Source organism: Citrus sinensis, chromosome 1 (assembly GCF_022201045.2).
Source record: "Citrus sinensis cultivar Valencia sweet orange chromosome 1, DVS_A1.0, whole genome shotgun sequence".
NCBI classification, from domain to species: domain Eukaryota; kingdom Viridiplantae; phylum Streptophyta; class Magnoliopsida; order Sapindales; family Rutaceae; genus Citrus; species Citrus sinensis.
The window spans coordinates 7,096,923-7,113,869 of NC_068556.1; the positions used below are offsets into that span (position 1 = coordinate 7,096,923).

Here is a 16,947-nt window from a genome sequence, read left to right on the forward strand (position 1 = left end):
CTTCAATTTCTTCCTGCATTGCTGTCATCCACAAAGCAACATCTGAGCTGTTTAAAGCTTCATGGAAAGTTGAAGGCTCTCCATCCTCTGTTAGAAGACAGTATGCAACGTTGATCTCTGTGACATACTCCGAGTGCCACGTTGGCGGTCGTCTCTTACGAGTTGACCGACGAACTTCTGGAGCCTCGGACTCGACTGGTTCTTGTTCCTCGTGCTCTGGTGCTGCTTCCGAAGAATCTGAATCTTCTGGATTATTTTCTACATATACCGGCACAGTCTCTGACTTTTCTTTTACAGTGCTATCATCCTCATCTCTCCTTTGCAGTTGCTCTTCTATAAAGATAACATCTCTGCTGATGACGATCTTGTGGGCAGTGGGGTCCCACAGACGATACCCCTTTACTCCATCAGCATATCCCAAGAAGATATATCTTCTAGATTTTGCATCCAGCTTTGTTCTTTCTTGGGCATTGTACATCACGTACCCAGGATATCCAAATGCATGTAGGTAGGAATAATCAGCTGGCTTTCCAGTCCACATCTCCATCGCCGTCTTCAACCCAATTGCTGTAGATGGCGACCGATTTACTATATAACAGGCAGTTTTGGCTGCTTCTGCCCAGAATGAATTGGGTAGACCAGCAGTCTTCAACATAGCTCTTATTCTTTCTGTAAGAGTTCTGTTCATCCGCTCTGCCACTCCGTTTTGTTGAGGAGTGTATGCCACCGTGAACTGCCTCTGAATACCTTCTTGCTTACAGAAAGCAAGAAACTCACCGTCTGTATACTCTCCACCATTATCCGTCCTCAAGCACTTGATCTTTTTACCAGATTCAAGTTCCACCCGCGCTTTGTATTCTTTAAACACAGGAAATACATCTGACTTTTTCTTAATTGGATACACCCAACATCTTCTGGAATAATCATCAATGAAAGTCACCATGTACTTTGCACCTCCCATAGATATATCCGGTGATTCCCAAACATCAGAATGAATCAAGTCTAGAATGCATTTACTTCTAGCAATAAATCTATTGAATTTTAATCTATGCTGCTTACTTATAACACAATGCTCGCAAAATGGTAAACTTACCGATTTGAGCCCTGGAAGCAATTTTTGCTCAGAGAGAATCTTCAAACCTTGTTCTGACATGTGACCAAGTTTGAGATGCCACATCATCGTTGACTCTTCTCCATTTGACGCGACACACGCATCAACCTCCTGTAGTGTTTCTCCTTTAAGCATGAATAAATTAGCACCGATCTTTTCTGCCTTCATCAATACAAGCGCACCTTTAACGATCTTCATAATTCCATTCTCTACATGAGTTTTATACCCATGACTATCTATTTGTCCCAAAGACAATAGATTTTTCTTCAGGCCGTTGACATGTCGTACTTCCCCAATTGTGCGAATTGTACCATCAAACATTTTTATTTTGATAGTACCAATACCAGCGATCTCCAAGGTATGATCGTTACCCATATATACAGATCCTCCTGAGATAGGTTCATATGTGTGGAACCATTCTCTCCTAGAGGTCATGTGCCAGGTAGCTCCTGAGTCTATAAGCCAGACATCAGAAAGTCGTTTTCTGCCTTCTGAAACAGTTGTTGCCTCACTGTAGAGAATTTCGCCATCATCCGAGGTACTTGCTACACACCCCTGAGCATTTGATGACTCAGGTTCTTTACCCTCTCTTCTCTTCTGGTTACTCCAACACTCCTTTTTTACGTGCCCTTTCTTGCCACAGTTGTAGCATTTAACATTCTTCTTACTTCTGGATTTTGATCTACCATGATTTTGACTCCCACTGGGGCCACGTTCCGTTGATCTCCCTCTCGTCACCGATAGCGCTTCTGCTTGCTGCGAACTTGCTTGTCTATTTTCCTTGTTTTTCCGCCTGCTCTCCTCATTTAATACGGAGGCTGCAACATCGTCGAAAACTAGACTGTCCGCTGGATTATTGTTCGTCAGGTTGATGATGAGTTGATCATACGAATCTGGTAGACTTTGAAGTAGAAGCTCTGCATGTTCATTTTCCTCTATATTATGACCCAACGTTGTGAGTTGTGAAAATAGAGTCTTCAAGGTGTTGATGTGGTCAGTCACTATTGTAGATTCCGTCATTCGAAGAGTATAGAGTTTCCTCTTCAAGAAGATTTTATTGTGTAATGACTTGGCCTCGTACAATTTTGTGAGAGTATCCCATATTTCCTTCGCCGTATTTTTCTCTGCCACACTGGATAATACTCCATCCGCAAGTGCCAAGTGTAGATCAGAAATGGCGTTGCCATCTACCTCGTTCCACTTGTCATCAGTTATCTCCATGGGCCTTTCTCCAATTGCTGCCAAGCAATTATTTTTCCTCAATACAGCTTTCATCTTCATTTTCCACAACGAAAAATTATTTCCGTTAAATTTCTCAATTTCATACTTTGCCGCCATTTTGTTGATAAATACTGCACACAAGCTAGTATACCACCTTGAATAGTTGTGAGTATGTGTGAGAATGTACACCAGGAAAGACTGAAGGGGTCACAATGGTCCCACTTAAAACCCAGACTCCTTAAGCTCTTATCGCCTTTGTGACAGAACTTTCCTAGACATGTACAAAACCGCACAGTTGCTTTACTCACACCACTATTCCCTGCTTTGCACCACAAAATTCTTGGATCGCTCCCACCGTTTCACGTAAATAGTACAGTACACGTGAATAGTACCGTACACGTGGACAATACCGTATACGTGAAAAGTATCGTATACGTATATAGTGCCGTATACGTGAATAGTACCCCTTACGTGAACAGTTCCTGACTCCAAAAAATGCAACCAATAGCTCTGATACCACTGTTAGGAAATTGGTGGGTGAAGCAGGACCGCAGCTAAAATGAAATTGGAAATAAAATAAAGAACAAGCACAATAGAGGACACCAGAAATTACGTGGTTCGGCTTTTAGCCTACATCCACGGGCGAAGACAGAAGGAAATATTTTACTAGTGAAAAGGAGTTACAAGTATTGTAGTATTTTAGCTCACTACCTAAAACCCCAATACACCCAAACTCTCTCAATCACTGTAACAAGAGCTTATAAATGCAAGCTCTTAAACTCTCTCTCAACTCCCTAAATTGCTTTCTGAATGAAATTAATTTGCTCATTCTCTTCGTTTCTATTTATAGAGAAAGCTTTGGCACTATTCATCAATTATATATATATATTTTTTCCTTCTTTCTTTTGTCAAAGCCGTGTGCCTCTTATTTCTTCTTCAAACATTTACAGCTTCTAGATTGCGGCTCCTCATTCTCCATTCTTCTTTTGTTTTCTTTTCCAACGAAAGATGGTGTTGACCATCTAGATAGCCCATTTTTTTGACAAAGTATTTGTGGCCAAAGCCAAGACATGTAGCTACAAAGTCATTTCGTGGCCTATGACATTGATCAGTGACAAAAATTTTGTGACTAAAACTGTACGTAATCTTTAGTCACAAACTTTCGTAACTAATATCGTGGCTAACTGAAAGGTGCAGAGTTTCTCAATGCGCATGTAAACTTTAGAAACGAATTTCATATTCATGGCTTAAAAATAGTAATTAGCCATAAACTATTTGTGGCAAATGGATTACTTTAATATTTATAATTTTGCTCACAAAATTTAGCTACAATACAATATCTTCATGGCAAAATGTCGTTATAGGCCGTAAATTTTGCTTCATGGCTAAAAAAATCGTGGCAACAGGATCATTTTCTTGTAGTACGTAGAAACGACAGAAATATTAAAAGATAAAGTAGCTTCAAATAATTTAACCCAGAAAAATGGAATGAGATCTTTGCTTATTTTGTGTTTTGATCGTCTGTTTTGTTCTTTTGACGGGTGTTACCATGGGTAAAATATCTTAATCGCTTAAAAGCTATAATCAGTCCATATATGTACGCTTGAATATTGAGTAGAATAACATAATTAACAATTTCTATCATTTCATAATTTAGTCAACAAACTAATTATTTAATTATTCTCAAGCAACATGAAGTCTGTCCGTAGAATCCATCATATATTCATCAGCTAGCTTTTAGTGTAGATGATGTGAAGACCATGCCTTTGTCCTCTAAAATAGGCTGAAAAAGCAATGTATCCATAGTCTCTTGGTTTTGAACACCATAGTCGTCTATATGTATAAGCATAAAAATGAGACGTTCTTACAAGATTCAACAAAAGTTCAGTTGTAGTTTGAGATAGGGGAGAATCTGTGAAGAATCAGTTTCTGTTTTAAGGGGTTAAATGCAAAGAGTTAAGACTTATGTGTCGTTTGTACAGATTGACTTAAGTTTGAGGGTTGATATGCAACTTCAATGCTGACGTGTTCATTAGTTCGTTAAGTTTGTTGAGCAGCCTCTGGGAATCCTCGTTGTATGCTTTATAAACAGAGCTAGTTCATGACATCTGTTAGCGTTAACATTTCTCTTTCGTTTTTCATCTAATTTGAGTGATTCTGAGTTCTTTGAAAAGCTTGTAATTTCTTCTACAAGACTTGAAGATTTATAATCATTTTGAGTAATAAAAGAGTGCTAGTTTTTCCTTTGAATTGTGGTGCCTGGTGTTGGTGTTTAAGATCAGGTTTATGATCTTGCAAGTGAGTTCTTGGTTCTTTGCTTCATTCTTGGATTTTCTTTTTGGCTTCTGTTGTGTTCAAACTCAACAGAATCTTCATAAGCTCTGTTTACATTTACCTTCTTCCAAGTCTGTCTAACTAAATCATTGATGTGGTCACGGGCTACTTCCTCTTCGAGGTGCCAGTTAATTTCATGCCTATAACAATCGATTGATTTTGAAGCATCCACTCTCGCTAACTCTTCCTGACGAATTATTTGGAAAAAAAGAAAGTACAATCAATTCATTGTGGAATTCTATTTGTTATCTATTCTATTAAAGTTAAAAAAGAAAAACAAAACACTGTAGAAATTGTGGTTTAATGATATATATAAATATATACGGCGATGAAGTTGCCAAATCATCTTGAAGAGAGAAAATCATGGATGAGTTCCTTTCTATTGCTGGATTTGCAGCATAAAAGTATGCATCAATGTAGGGCATCCTACTGATACCGCTCCTTTCTTGAAGTACTCTTCCAGTTCTAGTCTACTGTGGTACCATTAGGCCTCTACCAAGTAGGCTTGTATTATGCTCAGCCACCGATGCACGTAAACATAATTAATTTAATTTAAAGAGGATAAATCGAAGGAAATTTAATTCACTAACAAAGTTGTAAAGAAAAAATAAATAAATAAATAAAATTAAAAATTAAAAAAAGAAAAATTCATATAGTATGAAGCTTCTTCATAGCACAGTCCCACCTGCAGAAAAGAAATATCCTTAGTATGAGGTCTATCTGAGGAGTAATGGGAATTCGGCATTTTAAAGAAACCCCAATTTGCATTTTATAAGTACGAATGTCTACCTTAGAAAAGGACTCCACTATTCATCCTTTCCATTTATCTTCTTTGGACGCAACCTCTCTATTATAGATCTAGCTTATCTATAATTAATAATAAAGATGATAAATGGAAGAAAGAGACTTTAGATGCAAGCTCTCCTGAATTTAGACTCCTTAGACAAGTTCGTCCAAACCTCTCGAAGGTATCAATGAATAGCTCAAGGTCATCAAGAAGATCCATAGACATTATAAATATCATTGATTACTGTAAATAGAGCTATCGTGATTGTGAGTATTCTCCTGCAGTATGCGAATTGAGACTCAAACGCTACCTCATGCTCTCCATAAGAAGGACGTTATCAACCTGTTCCTGCCAAAGCTATATTTCTCTCCAAGACCTTTATTCTTCCACTACCTTTGGGAAAATTAATTAATTAATCAAAAGAAACATTATACACATATTATATATGACTAAGGACCCGTTTGAAGAACTGAGTTGTGGCAGGCCAGTTGCTTCCCTGCGATAGCCCATCTACTCCACTCTCTTTATCGACCCTTTTTTTTTATTTAAAAAAAAAAGGCTTTTGGGATCGTTGCCAGGCAGCTGGATTGCTGACTGTTAGAGTGTAATTTATGCACTAATTTTACATTGTTTACTTCCCTTAATATCGATGTTTTGCACTTAATAATAGTAATTTACTTGTGTTTTATTTTTGTAGGTGCAATTCTATTGATTGGTGCTAAAATTGAGCTACAAGATGATGTTTGAGGATGATTGTTTTCCTAGAGAAATTATGAGCTTCAGAAGAACTTTGTTGATAAGGTGTGGGCGCGTGCTGTCAAATAAGGACCTGCAATTTTTATTTTAACGTGTTTTGTCTTTTTGGTTATTTTTATAATTTTAATTTAATATTTAGATAATATTTTAGATATTAGTATTTTATTTTTGGAAAAACTCTATAAGAGAGAGGAGACGTGAAAAACAAAGGAGATGAGATTTTTGAAGAAAAAGAAAACCCTAGATCTAAATTTTTCTCTTCTCTCTATGAAGAACTAAACCTATTATTTTGGTTGAAGGTTAATAAAGTTTTGATTCATCATTACTGTGAGATCTTTCTTATGCTTTAATTATTTTATTACTTTTTGGGTATTTGTTTATCTCTAAATTATTGTCATGATTATGTTTGTTAATTAGATAATTGGCCACTATTTAATTATTAACTTAATCTATTGTCAATTAAAAGATTCATCATATGAAGATTTTAATGTTTGTGACAAATAGCATAGCAGTGCGTTGTGTTATGAGAATAAACAATCTAATTTAAATGAACCATCGTATACGTTTGTTGATTAGGATTTGGGTCTCTCTGATTTTTCAGGCCGTCAATTGATTAAATCATATGATCGTATCTAGGGTTGTCTATTGATTAAGGAAATAACCAATGGTCGTACCTTGGTTATCGACTAGTTAAGAATAGATTGGCTATTAGAGGGTCTCAGTAGTTATAATCGGTCTATTCATAAGTAGTAATGATTTATATTTGAATCAATGATCAGTAGTCGAATCAAGCTGAGTTAATTCCTTCAACCAGAGCTTTTCCCAATTTGAATTACAATTTGAATTTGCATTCTTGTTGTTTTAGTTTGATTTTTATTATTGTCAACAATCCCCCCATTTTGCATTTTACATTTTAAAAGAATTTAAATAATTACCGATCTCTGTGGACACGACCCTGCTCAATCACTATACACAATTTATTTAGAGTAGGTATTTATTTTTGCTGGCTTCGACAACCATCAAATTTTGGCGCCGTTGCCGGGGATTGGTGTCGTTCATTTAATCTTTTTTACGCTTTACTTGGTGTATGGTTCGTTCTTCTAGTACATGTATACTTTCGTTTGATCCTTAAATTGAGAAGACAGCTCGCCAGATGAGACAACAGAAGAAGCGAGCTAAGCAATGATCCTCGTCGCCTTTGCTTTCTGAAACAGATACGGGATCTGATTTGGTTGAATCATCTAACGATTCAAAAGAACAAGTGATGGATAGAGCTGCACCTGTAGAAAGAACTCTTAGAGAGTTAGCTGAACCAGATTTGAATCAGCAACCACTCTGCATTTAATATGTAGACTTGGAGGTAAATTTTGAATTAAAGTCTGGTCTTATTCATTTATTACCCAAGTTTCATGGTTTTGCAGGTGAAGATCCTCATAAACATCTCAAGGAGTTTCATGTTGAATGTTCAAGTATGAGACCACAATGCGTGACTGAAGAGCAGATTAAGCTGCGTGCTTTTCCTTTCTCTTTAGATGGGCTAGCTAAGACTAGTTGTACTACTTCCCTCCTGGATCGATTACAACGTGGAATGGTTTGAAGAAGCAGTTCCTTGAGAAGTACTTTCCTGCTTCAAGAGCTGCCAACATCAGAAAAGACATTTGTGGGATTAGACAACTTCCTGGGGAGACTTTTTATGAGTATTAGGAGCGATTCAAACAATTGTGTGCCAGCTGTCCTCAGCATCAGATTTTTGATTAACTTCTTATTCAATACTTTTACAAAGGACTGTTATTGATGGATAGGAGTATGATAGATGCTGCTAGTGGAGGTGTGTTGGTGAACAAGACCCCTACTCAAGCAATGGAGTTGATCTCAAATATGGCTGCCAATGTACAACAATTTGGCAGCATGCAAGATCCCACTTCAAGGAAGGTGAATGAGGTAAATATTTCTTCTATTGAACAACGTTTAGATAAATTTACTTCTCTTATGGAAAAGTTTGTTGTAGGTAATATGCAACAGGTGAAGACTTATGGCATTTGTTCCAATATGGGTCATTCAACTGATATGTGTCCTACACTTCAAGAAAAACCTGTTGAACAAGCCAATGCAGTTGAAGGATATCCAAGTATACCTCAAAAGAGGTATGACCCTTATGCACAAACATACAATCCGGGATGGAAGGATCATCCCAACTTCAGCTATGGAGTTAGGCCGTCAGGATTCCCACAACAATACACACCAAGACAACCAGCCCCTTCACAGTCAAACTCCAAGTCAGGTATATCTCTTGAAAAAATTGTTAAATCACTTGCGGCTAACACTTAACAATTTCAGCAGGCAACTACATGAGTCAATTGGCGACTACAGTGAACCGCCTGGAGGCTTAAGTATCAGGGAGATTGCCTTCACAATCTGAGGTGAATCCAAAGCAAAATGTTAGTGCTGTCATCTTTAGAAGTGGGAAGGAGTTGCAAGAGCCTAGTGAGAAAGTGACAAAGCATGTAGAAGATGAGCTTGAGAAGAATGAATTGATGCCTAAATCTCAAGATGCACAACCCACTAGAGCGAAACCCCTACATGTGGTGATACCTCCTCCTTTTCTAAGCCGGTTTGCAAAATCCAAGAAGGAGGAACAAGAGAAAGACATCCTTGAGACATTTCGCAAGGTTGAGGTAAATATTCCCTTATTAGATGCTGTAAAATAAATACCTCGATATGCTAAATTCCTTAAGGAACTGTGCACTCCCAAGAGAAAATTAAGAGGAGATGAAAGAGTTCACATGGGGGAAAATATTTCAGCAGTTCTCCAAAAGAAACTACCTCCTAAGTGTAAGGATCCAGGTATGTTTACTATCCCTTGCAAAATTGGCAGTGTTAAAATTGAGAATGTTATGTTAGATCTAGGAGCTTCTATTAATGTCATGCCTCGTTCCATTTATTCATCTTTGAATGTTGGTCTATTAAAAGAAACTGGCGTGATAATTCAACTAGCTGATAGGTCTAATGCATATCCTGATGGGGTAGTAGAAGACGTCTTAGTACAAGTTAATGAGTTGGTTTTTCCTGCTGATTTTTATGTACTTGATATGGAAGAGGATAACTCCTCTAAGTCTGTCCCAATTTTGTTAGAAAGACCTTTTCTTAAGACTGCTAGGACTAAAATGAATGTACATAAAAAGACTCTCACTGTGGAGTTTGATGGAGAGGTTATAGAGTTCAATATGAATGATGTCATGAAAAATCCTAGTGAGGAGCATTCGATATTTTCTGTGGATGTTATTAACCCTATAGTGCATGAAGTTTTTTATTTGGATGTTAAAGATTCATTGGTAGCTGCTTTAAAAAACAGTTTGGGCCTCAAAAGATTGTAAAATGATGAAAATGAGTTTGCTTTAAATTCTGTATTGCAAGAGACAATTTATGAATTAAATTCTTTGAGAACTTTAACTCATCATACGTCTTATATTGAATTACCTTCATCTCATGGAAAACTTCTTCCATTTATTTTGCACGCACCGAAAATAGAGCTTAAACCATTGCTGAGTCATCTAAAATAAATGTTTCTAGGAGATGGTGAGACACTTCCGGTGATCATCTCTTCAAAGCTTAGTACTTTAGAGGAAGAAACGCTTATTAGAGTGCTGAAAGATTACAAAAAGGCTATTGGGTGGACAATTGCTGATATTAAAGGGATAAGTTCGTCCACGTGCATGCATAGAATACTGCTGGAGGAGATTAGAAACGAATCCTATGAGAGTTTGCGATTTTACAAGGAAAAAACGAAGATATTTCATGACAGAATGATTTTGAGAAAGGAGTTCCCTGTTGATCAAAAAATTCTTTTTTTTTTTATTCTAAGCTTAAACTTTTTCCTGGTAAATTACGTTCTCGTTGGGTAAGACCTTTTATTGTTACTAATATTTTTCCTCATGGTGTAGTTGAGATTCAGAGTCCGACCTCTGACAAAGTTTTTAAGGTTAATGGTCATCGCTTAAAACCTTTTTATGAAGGTTTTTCGGTGAATATTGTGGAGGAAATGGCTCTCGAGAGTCCATTTATGGAGATTGATGCATGAATGTATCTAGCCAAAGACAAAACAAATATGCTTTTTGGGAGGCAACCCAAAGGATTTATTTATTTTGGTTTTTGTTATATCTTTTGTTTTTAATTTTGATTCAGATTGTTTAAATAATGGTTTTGCTTATTTTGGCCAGAAGAAAATTTTTGGTTAGGCGCGCCCACGTTTTAACTAATAAGTACTTCTGTGATTTTAAAGTAAAATGATTTTAAGGCTTGCCCATATGCTTATTAAAAAAGTACTTCTGTAATTTTTCAAAAAAGGTTTTTTTTATCAGCCGCGCAAAAAAATCAGAAAACATTTTGTTTTTTAAAAATCTTATTTGAAAAAAAAAGGATTTTTTTTAGGGTTTTAATCCCTAGGGCAACCAGCAACCGTGTGCCCAGCCGCGCGCTGCATCTAGAATCTCCATCCCGCGTGCAACCAGCCACGCCCAGCTCCATCCCGCGCTGCACCAGCGTCACCAGCATCCCGCATCTCCGTCCCCAGCACCAGCTCCAGCATCCCGCATCTGTAGCAATCTAGCCCAACCAACCCGCGCTCCAGCCGTGTCACCAACTCCAGCATCCTGAGCAACCAGCCACGCTGCATCCCGTGTGCAAGCAGCCCATGCCCAGCTCCATCTCGCAGCACCAGCTGCGCTGCATCCCACGTCCGCAGCTGCACCAGCCCTACAAGCAGCCCACGTCCAGTATTTCAGCCGCGCAAACAGCCTCACTTTCCTTGGTTCAAAGGGCCGCCGCTTTTCGCATTCAAACAAAACCCGTGAGTGAAATTATTGTGACAATGCCGAAGAGGAAAGCATCAACTTCCAAGTCATCAATGTCTAAAAAGAAACCCGTCGCAAAGAAATCCAAGATTGTCGCTCCCACTACGGTCCCATGGAATACAATTTCAGATTCACGCCAAGCCGTGAGAAAAAGATCGAAACATGGAAAAGGCATGAGTATTTTGCCACTTGCTGAATCCAATCTCGGAGGTTGCCTCACATTCACGACTGAACAAAAGAAAGAAAGGTACAAAGATATTTCCAAGCGAAAAATACTTCCAGCTAAGTATATTCATTACCCAACTCTTGAAAAATTGAATGTTAAGGATAATTTTAATTCTTTGATAGATAAGATTGGTTTGCGTAAGTTTGTTGATGTTGATTGTTTGGGTTATGTTGAGTTGATTAGGGAGTTCTATGCTACTTTCAATTTAATTACCGAATGAATTTACTTTGCATACTCCGGATGTTATGAAGTTTAGGTTAATGAGACGAAATTTTTCACAATCTCTCACAGATTTTAACCTAACTTTAGGATTCATTGATGATGATTATTTTTCTAGTGATGCATATTTAGGGACAACTTGTGACTTTAGCGAAAATTTTGAGCCTTATGGTCTTTGGCGTAATTTATCTTTTGATCACAATGCCTATGACCCGAGTAAATCAAAGAGCTCTTTCTTACGTGATCCTGTTTTGAAATGTGTGCATCGGTTATTAGCATATAATTTTTTAGGAAGGAAAGATCACTTGGGAGTTTTCTCTAAAACTGAGTTTTATTTTATCTAGTACATGTTAAATGATGTGAGGCCTAATTTAGGTTTTTGGTTAGCAGATCAATTTCAGAGTGTGCTTAAACGGTATAGGACTTTATTTCTTGGTCCATACATTACTCTGTTAGCTATAAACTTATGTGTGCTTGATCCTGACAATAATGATTTACACCCTGCTTGCAAAATGGAATTTTTGGATATGTCTTTGTTCGAAAGAACATGTGTGGTTGAATTCAAGGTGGGGAGATTTTAGTTTACTGAACTAGGACCCACTCAACTTCTAAAGAAGCTTTATGCTAGGAGTGGTGCTACCTCTGATGACGAGTTTGACGACGAAACTACTGCCCCACCAATTATTCCTTCTACATTTGCACCACCTTTGAGCATTTAGTTAGAGAAAATGGAGCACAAGCTGAACAAGATGGAGCAGAATTTGGCCACATACTTCGAGAGTGTGGGATTTATTCCACCATTTCCGCCAAGCCCATAGACATTATGTGGATCAAAGCTCACAATTCAGGGAAGTTTTGCCTTTAATCTTTTATCCTTACGCTTTATTTTTTTTTTTATGTGAGCTTTGATTATCTTACATTGGGGATAATGTAAGTTCTTGGTGTGGGGGAGAGATTTTTACAATATTGATGTCTGGAAGTATTATTTTCACTCTGCTCATTCTTAAATGATTTTGGAGTTAGTATGCTTCATATATTATTATTTCTTTTCTTTTCTTTCTCACTACTCTTTTCTTATCTATATCAAATTATTTACATCTATTTTTATTTTATCATACTATTTCATCACTCACATTTTATCTTTCACTTTTTATATTACTACATACATCTTTCTCGCTTCTTATCTTTTTTACCTTTCCTTTTATATATCACTCATACATTCTTCTCATTCTACACCACTATTGATGGTTGATTCATTTGAAGAGTGTACATGATTTGATGGCAAATTATCAACTTTGTGAGGATTTGAGCCTATGAGCAACCACTTTGCTCTAATTATTTTTGTTATGTGAATATCAATCTTAGTTTGTTTATTCTAGAACTTGCTTTGTTATGCATGTTGTAGTTGCATTACGGGATTTTATGCATTAAAATGATAAGGGCAAACTACTTTCCATTTTTCTTCTTTTTCTCCACCCGAAGACCTTTATTTGTTATCTTTGTTTGAGCCTTAACCATTACCCATCTAATTCTCTCCATCTACTTACCTATTTCCTTTCTTTTGAGCCTCAATTTAAGGAGATTTTTGCACTTCTTGTTTGGATATATTTTGTATATATTTTGTTGCTCTTGCTACCTTGAATTAAAGTTTCTCAATTAGATCAACAAGCATTATGCTTGAATTAAATTGTGCAAGGTTCATTTCTTTTGTTTGATTCAAACAAAAAATAAAAAAATAAAAAAACAAAAAAGAAAAAAGAAAAAAAAAGAAAAAGAAAAGAGGAAAAAATGTTTACATTCTTGGCGACTTGAGTAGAAATAAGCATTTTGATATCATAAGGTTCATTCAATGAGTTCATTCTTCTCATTTTGATCTCTTTTTCTTTCATAGACCTTTCTTTTTCATTTAACCCATTTAACCCCGTTACAACCTTTTTAAGACCCTTAGATTTTTGCATTTAATTCATGTTTTGTGGATTGAGATGTGATATATAAGCAAGCTTATGGTAATAGCATTCTTTGATTTGATTTGAGTGCATAAATGATACTCTAAACACTTTGAGTGCATGGAGTGAAGTCAATGACAGGACTATTAAATCTTGTTGCACTTGAATTTTGAATGGATTTTCTTGGTGGTTGAATATTTTTCTTTTATATTAGCTTATGAGATCCCATGCTTTAAAATCCTTCTCTCGAATGTTGATCGACTTAAATTCTTGAGGTATGCTTGCTTAAGATTATTTTTGGATGAGTTGAGATGAGAATTGAGTGGAGATTTGGAATTAGTCTTGAGTTATATGCTTGAGGACAAGCATTATCTTGGTGTGGGGGAATTTGTTAGAGTGCAATTTATGCACTACTGTTGCATTGTTTACTTCCCTTAATATCGATGTTTTGCACTTAATAATAGTGATTTACTTGTGTTTTATTTTTGTAGGTGCAATTCTATTGATTGGTGCTACAATTGAGCTACAAGATGATGTTTGAGGATAATTATTTTCCTAAAGAAATTATGAGCTTCAGAAGAACTTTGTTGATAAGGCGTGGACGCGTGCTGTCAACTAAGGGTTTGCAGTTTTTATTTTAACGTGTTTTGTCTTTTTGGTTATTTTTATAATTTTGAATTTAATATTTAGATAATATTTTAGATATTAGTATTTTATTTTTGAAAAAACTCTATAAGAGAGAGGAGACGTGAAAAACAAAGGAAATGAGATTTTTGAAGAAAAAGAAAACCCTAGATCTAAATTTTTCTCTTCTCTCTATGAAGAACTAAACCGATTATTCTGGTTGAAGGTTAATAAAGCTTTGATTCATCATTACTATGAGATCTTTCTTATGCTTTAATTATTTTATTACTTTTTGGGTATTTATTTATTCTCTAAATTATTGTCATGATTATGTTTGTTAATTAGGTAATTGGCCACTATTTAATTATCAACTTAATCTATTGTCAATTAAAAGATTCATCGTATGAAGATTTTAATGTTTGTGACAAATAGCATAGCAGTGGGTTGTGTTATGAGAATAAACAATTTAATTTAAATGAACCATCGTATGCATTTGTTGATTAGGATTTAGGTCTCTCTGGTTTTTCAGGCTGTCAATTGATTAAATCCTACGATCGTATCTAGGGTTGTCTATTGATTAGGGAAATAACCAATGGTCGTACCTTGGTTATCGACTAGTTAAGAAGAGATTGGCTATTAGAGGGTCTCAGTAGTTATAACCGGTCTATTCATAAGTAGTAATGATTTATATTTAAATCAATGATCAGTAGTCGAATCAAGCTGAGTTAATTCCTTCAACCAGAGCTTTTTCCAATTTGAATTACAATTTGAATTTGCATTCTTGTTATTTTAGTTTGATTTTTATTATTGTCAACAATCCCCTCATTTTGCATTTTACATTTTAAAATGATTTAAATAATTACCGATCTCTGTGGACACGACCCTTCTCAATCATTATACATAATTTATTTAGAGTAGGTATTTATTTTCGCAGGCTTCGACAACCATCACTAACCGGCCACTACGTTTGATAAAACAAGATCTGAGTTATCTGTCAAAGTAATCAGAGAATGGCGTGGGTGATAAGAATCAATTGCAAATCAACCACAACCACAATCAAGACAATGACAGCAAGGCAACCGTAAACTCTACAAAAGGAAGGAATAAATTTTCATCAAATCATTTTGAAGTCAATCTAGCATTTTGCTCAGCCTTAGCTAAAGGCTTACCAAGTTCAAGACTTGTCAACAACAGCTAGTATTATTTTTAGCCTAAATTTTCTCAAATCATAATATTCGTGGATTTAATAGAAAACTCTCCTATGTCAAGCTATAACATAGTCCTAAAATAGCTCCTTATTTTTGTATAAATTGTATAAGATCATGTAAAAGTGTGTGAAAAACAAATAATTTTTTTCTTCAGCTATTCAATCTATATCAAATTATCTTTTAATGGGTACCTAGCTAGTACCTACCCGAAATGTCTTCAAAGTTCATCCCGAAAAACTGCATGTAAAATATGGAAGTCCAACTAAGGGAGGTCTAGTAATAGGTGGTTCTTGGCCTCTCTTTTCTCACATAAATCTATGAACCACGTTGCCTCTAACCTCGACACTCTCCAACAGAGAGGGAGCTTCAAAGACTGCCTCCCTAGCTCTGCTACTAATACATCCTTGCTGTTGCTGATCATCGTATGTTTTTTAAGCTGTATATATTGCCAGGCCTTCTCCATGACGCTTTCTCCTTCTAATTAAGCTGTAATACGAGGCTACATACAAGCTGAGTATTCCATTAAAATCATCACTAATTAAATAACTCTTCGTCTCTTTAAAACCATTAAAAACCTCTGCAAATACATTAGATAAAAATTTTCAATCCGGAATTAAAATTCGAGATTAAATCCTAGATGAATTTACGAAGATGTAGACAAACTTTTACAAGTTTACGACATTGTAAAACAGCAAAAATGATAATTTATACTATTATAAACTCGTCGTAGATTTATGTATTTGAGTAATTATTTTAGATCACATGTGCGTGACAAAGTGAAAACGCATGCACATTCACTGCTTTGAGAAACATGGTAACCGTGTTGTCTGAGGAGTCCAAATTCAAGAGAGGTTGCATGCACGCGTACATTTTCTTTCTTCCATTTGTCATCTTTATTTTTATTGTAGATATTGCGCAATATGTTTCTTATCTCACTCTCAAAATGATAAGCCAGTCCAAGTCCTTGCAAGGTGTCAATCAGCTCCAGTTGATGCAGTGGCTTGGTGGCATCGTTAGTTATCGTCTTTACTTTTCCCTTCTACATTTCTGTTTGTCTTTTATACCTTTCACACCCTGCAGCATCTATGACCAATTAATCCATAGAACTGATTTAACAAAGGGGGGAAAAAATGATAATAATATGTAATACCGTATAGCCGGCACTCAAAGATAGCAGAAAATCATGTTTTCAAAATGAAAGTGGGTAGTTTGCTGATCTTTTAACAACTGCTGAATTAATGAAGGCTGATGGAATAATGCAAGAAGACGCTGGATGTAAAGCTTACTATTTCTCCAATGCACTTAAAAACTCTTGGAAAGCTGCTCAAATTAATTTATGGTTTTGTGGTGAGTACAAGGTTATGTATACATAATATTACATATTTATATGTTGGAAAAGCATGTGAACTATATGTTTTAGGGCACATTTCCTATTGTTTTACAATTGTTTCTCGAATAATGGCGTTTATATTTGTTGCATCTTGACTTTTAAGTAATTGTAAATTTCGCAGACATAATTGAAAATAATAAAAATATATTCATTCTTTTTTTTAGATGTACTTTTTTATTTATTAATAAAATTTTCCATATACAGTCAAAGTATGTCCCAAAAAAAAAAGAAAAAAATTACTCTTTTTTTTTAAAAGATAAGATGTACATACTCAT

At 35.9% G+C, this 16,947-nt stretch overlaps 1 pseudogene; it reads right to left on the reverse strand.

The window, feature by feature from the left end:
* Positions 1 to 4,616: 4,616 nt before the first annotated feature.
* On the reverse strand, positions 4,617 to 16,947 carry LOC107176675 ((R)-limonene synthase 1, chloroplastic-like; annotated as a pseudogene).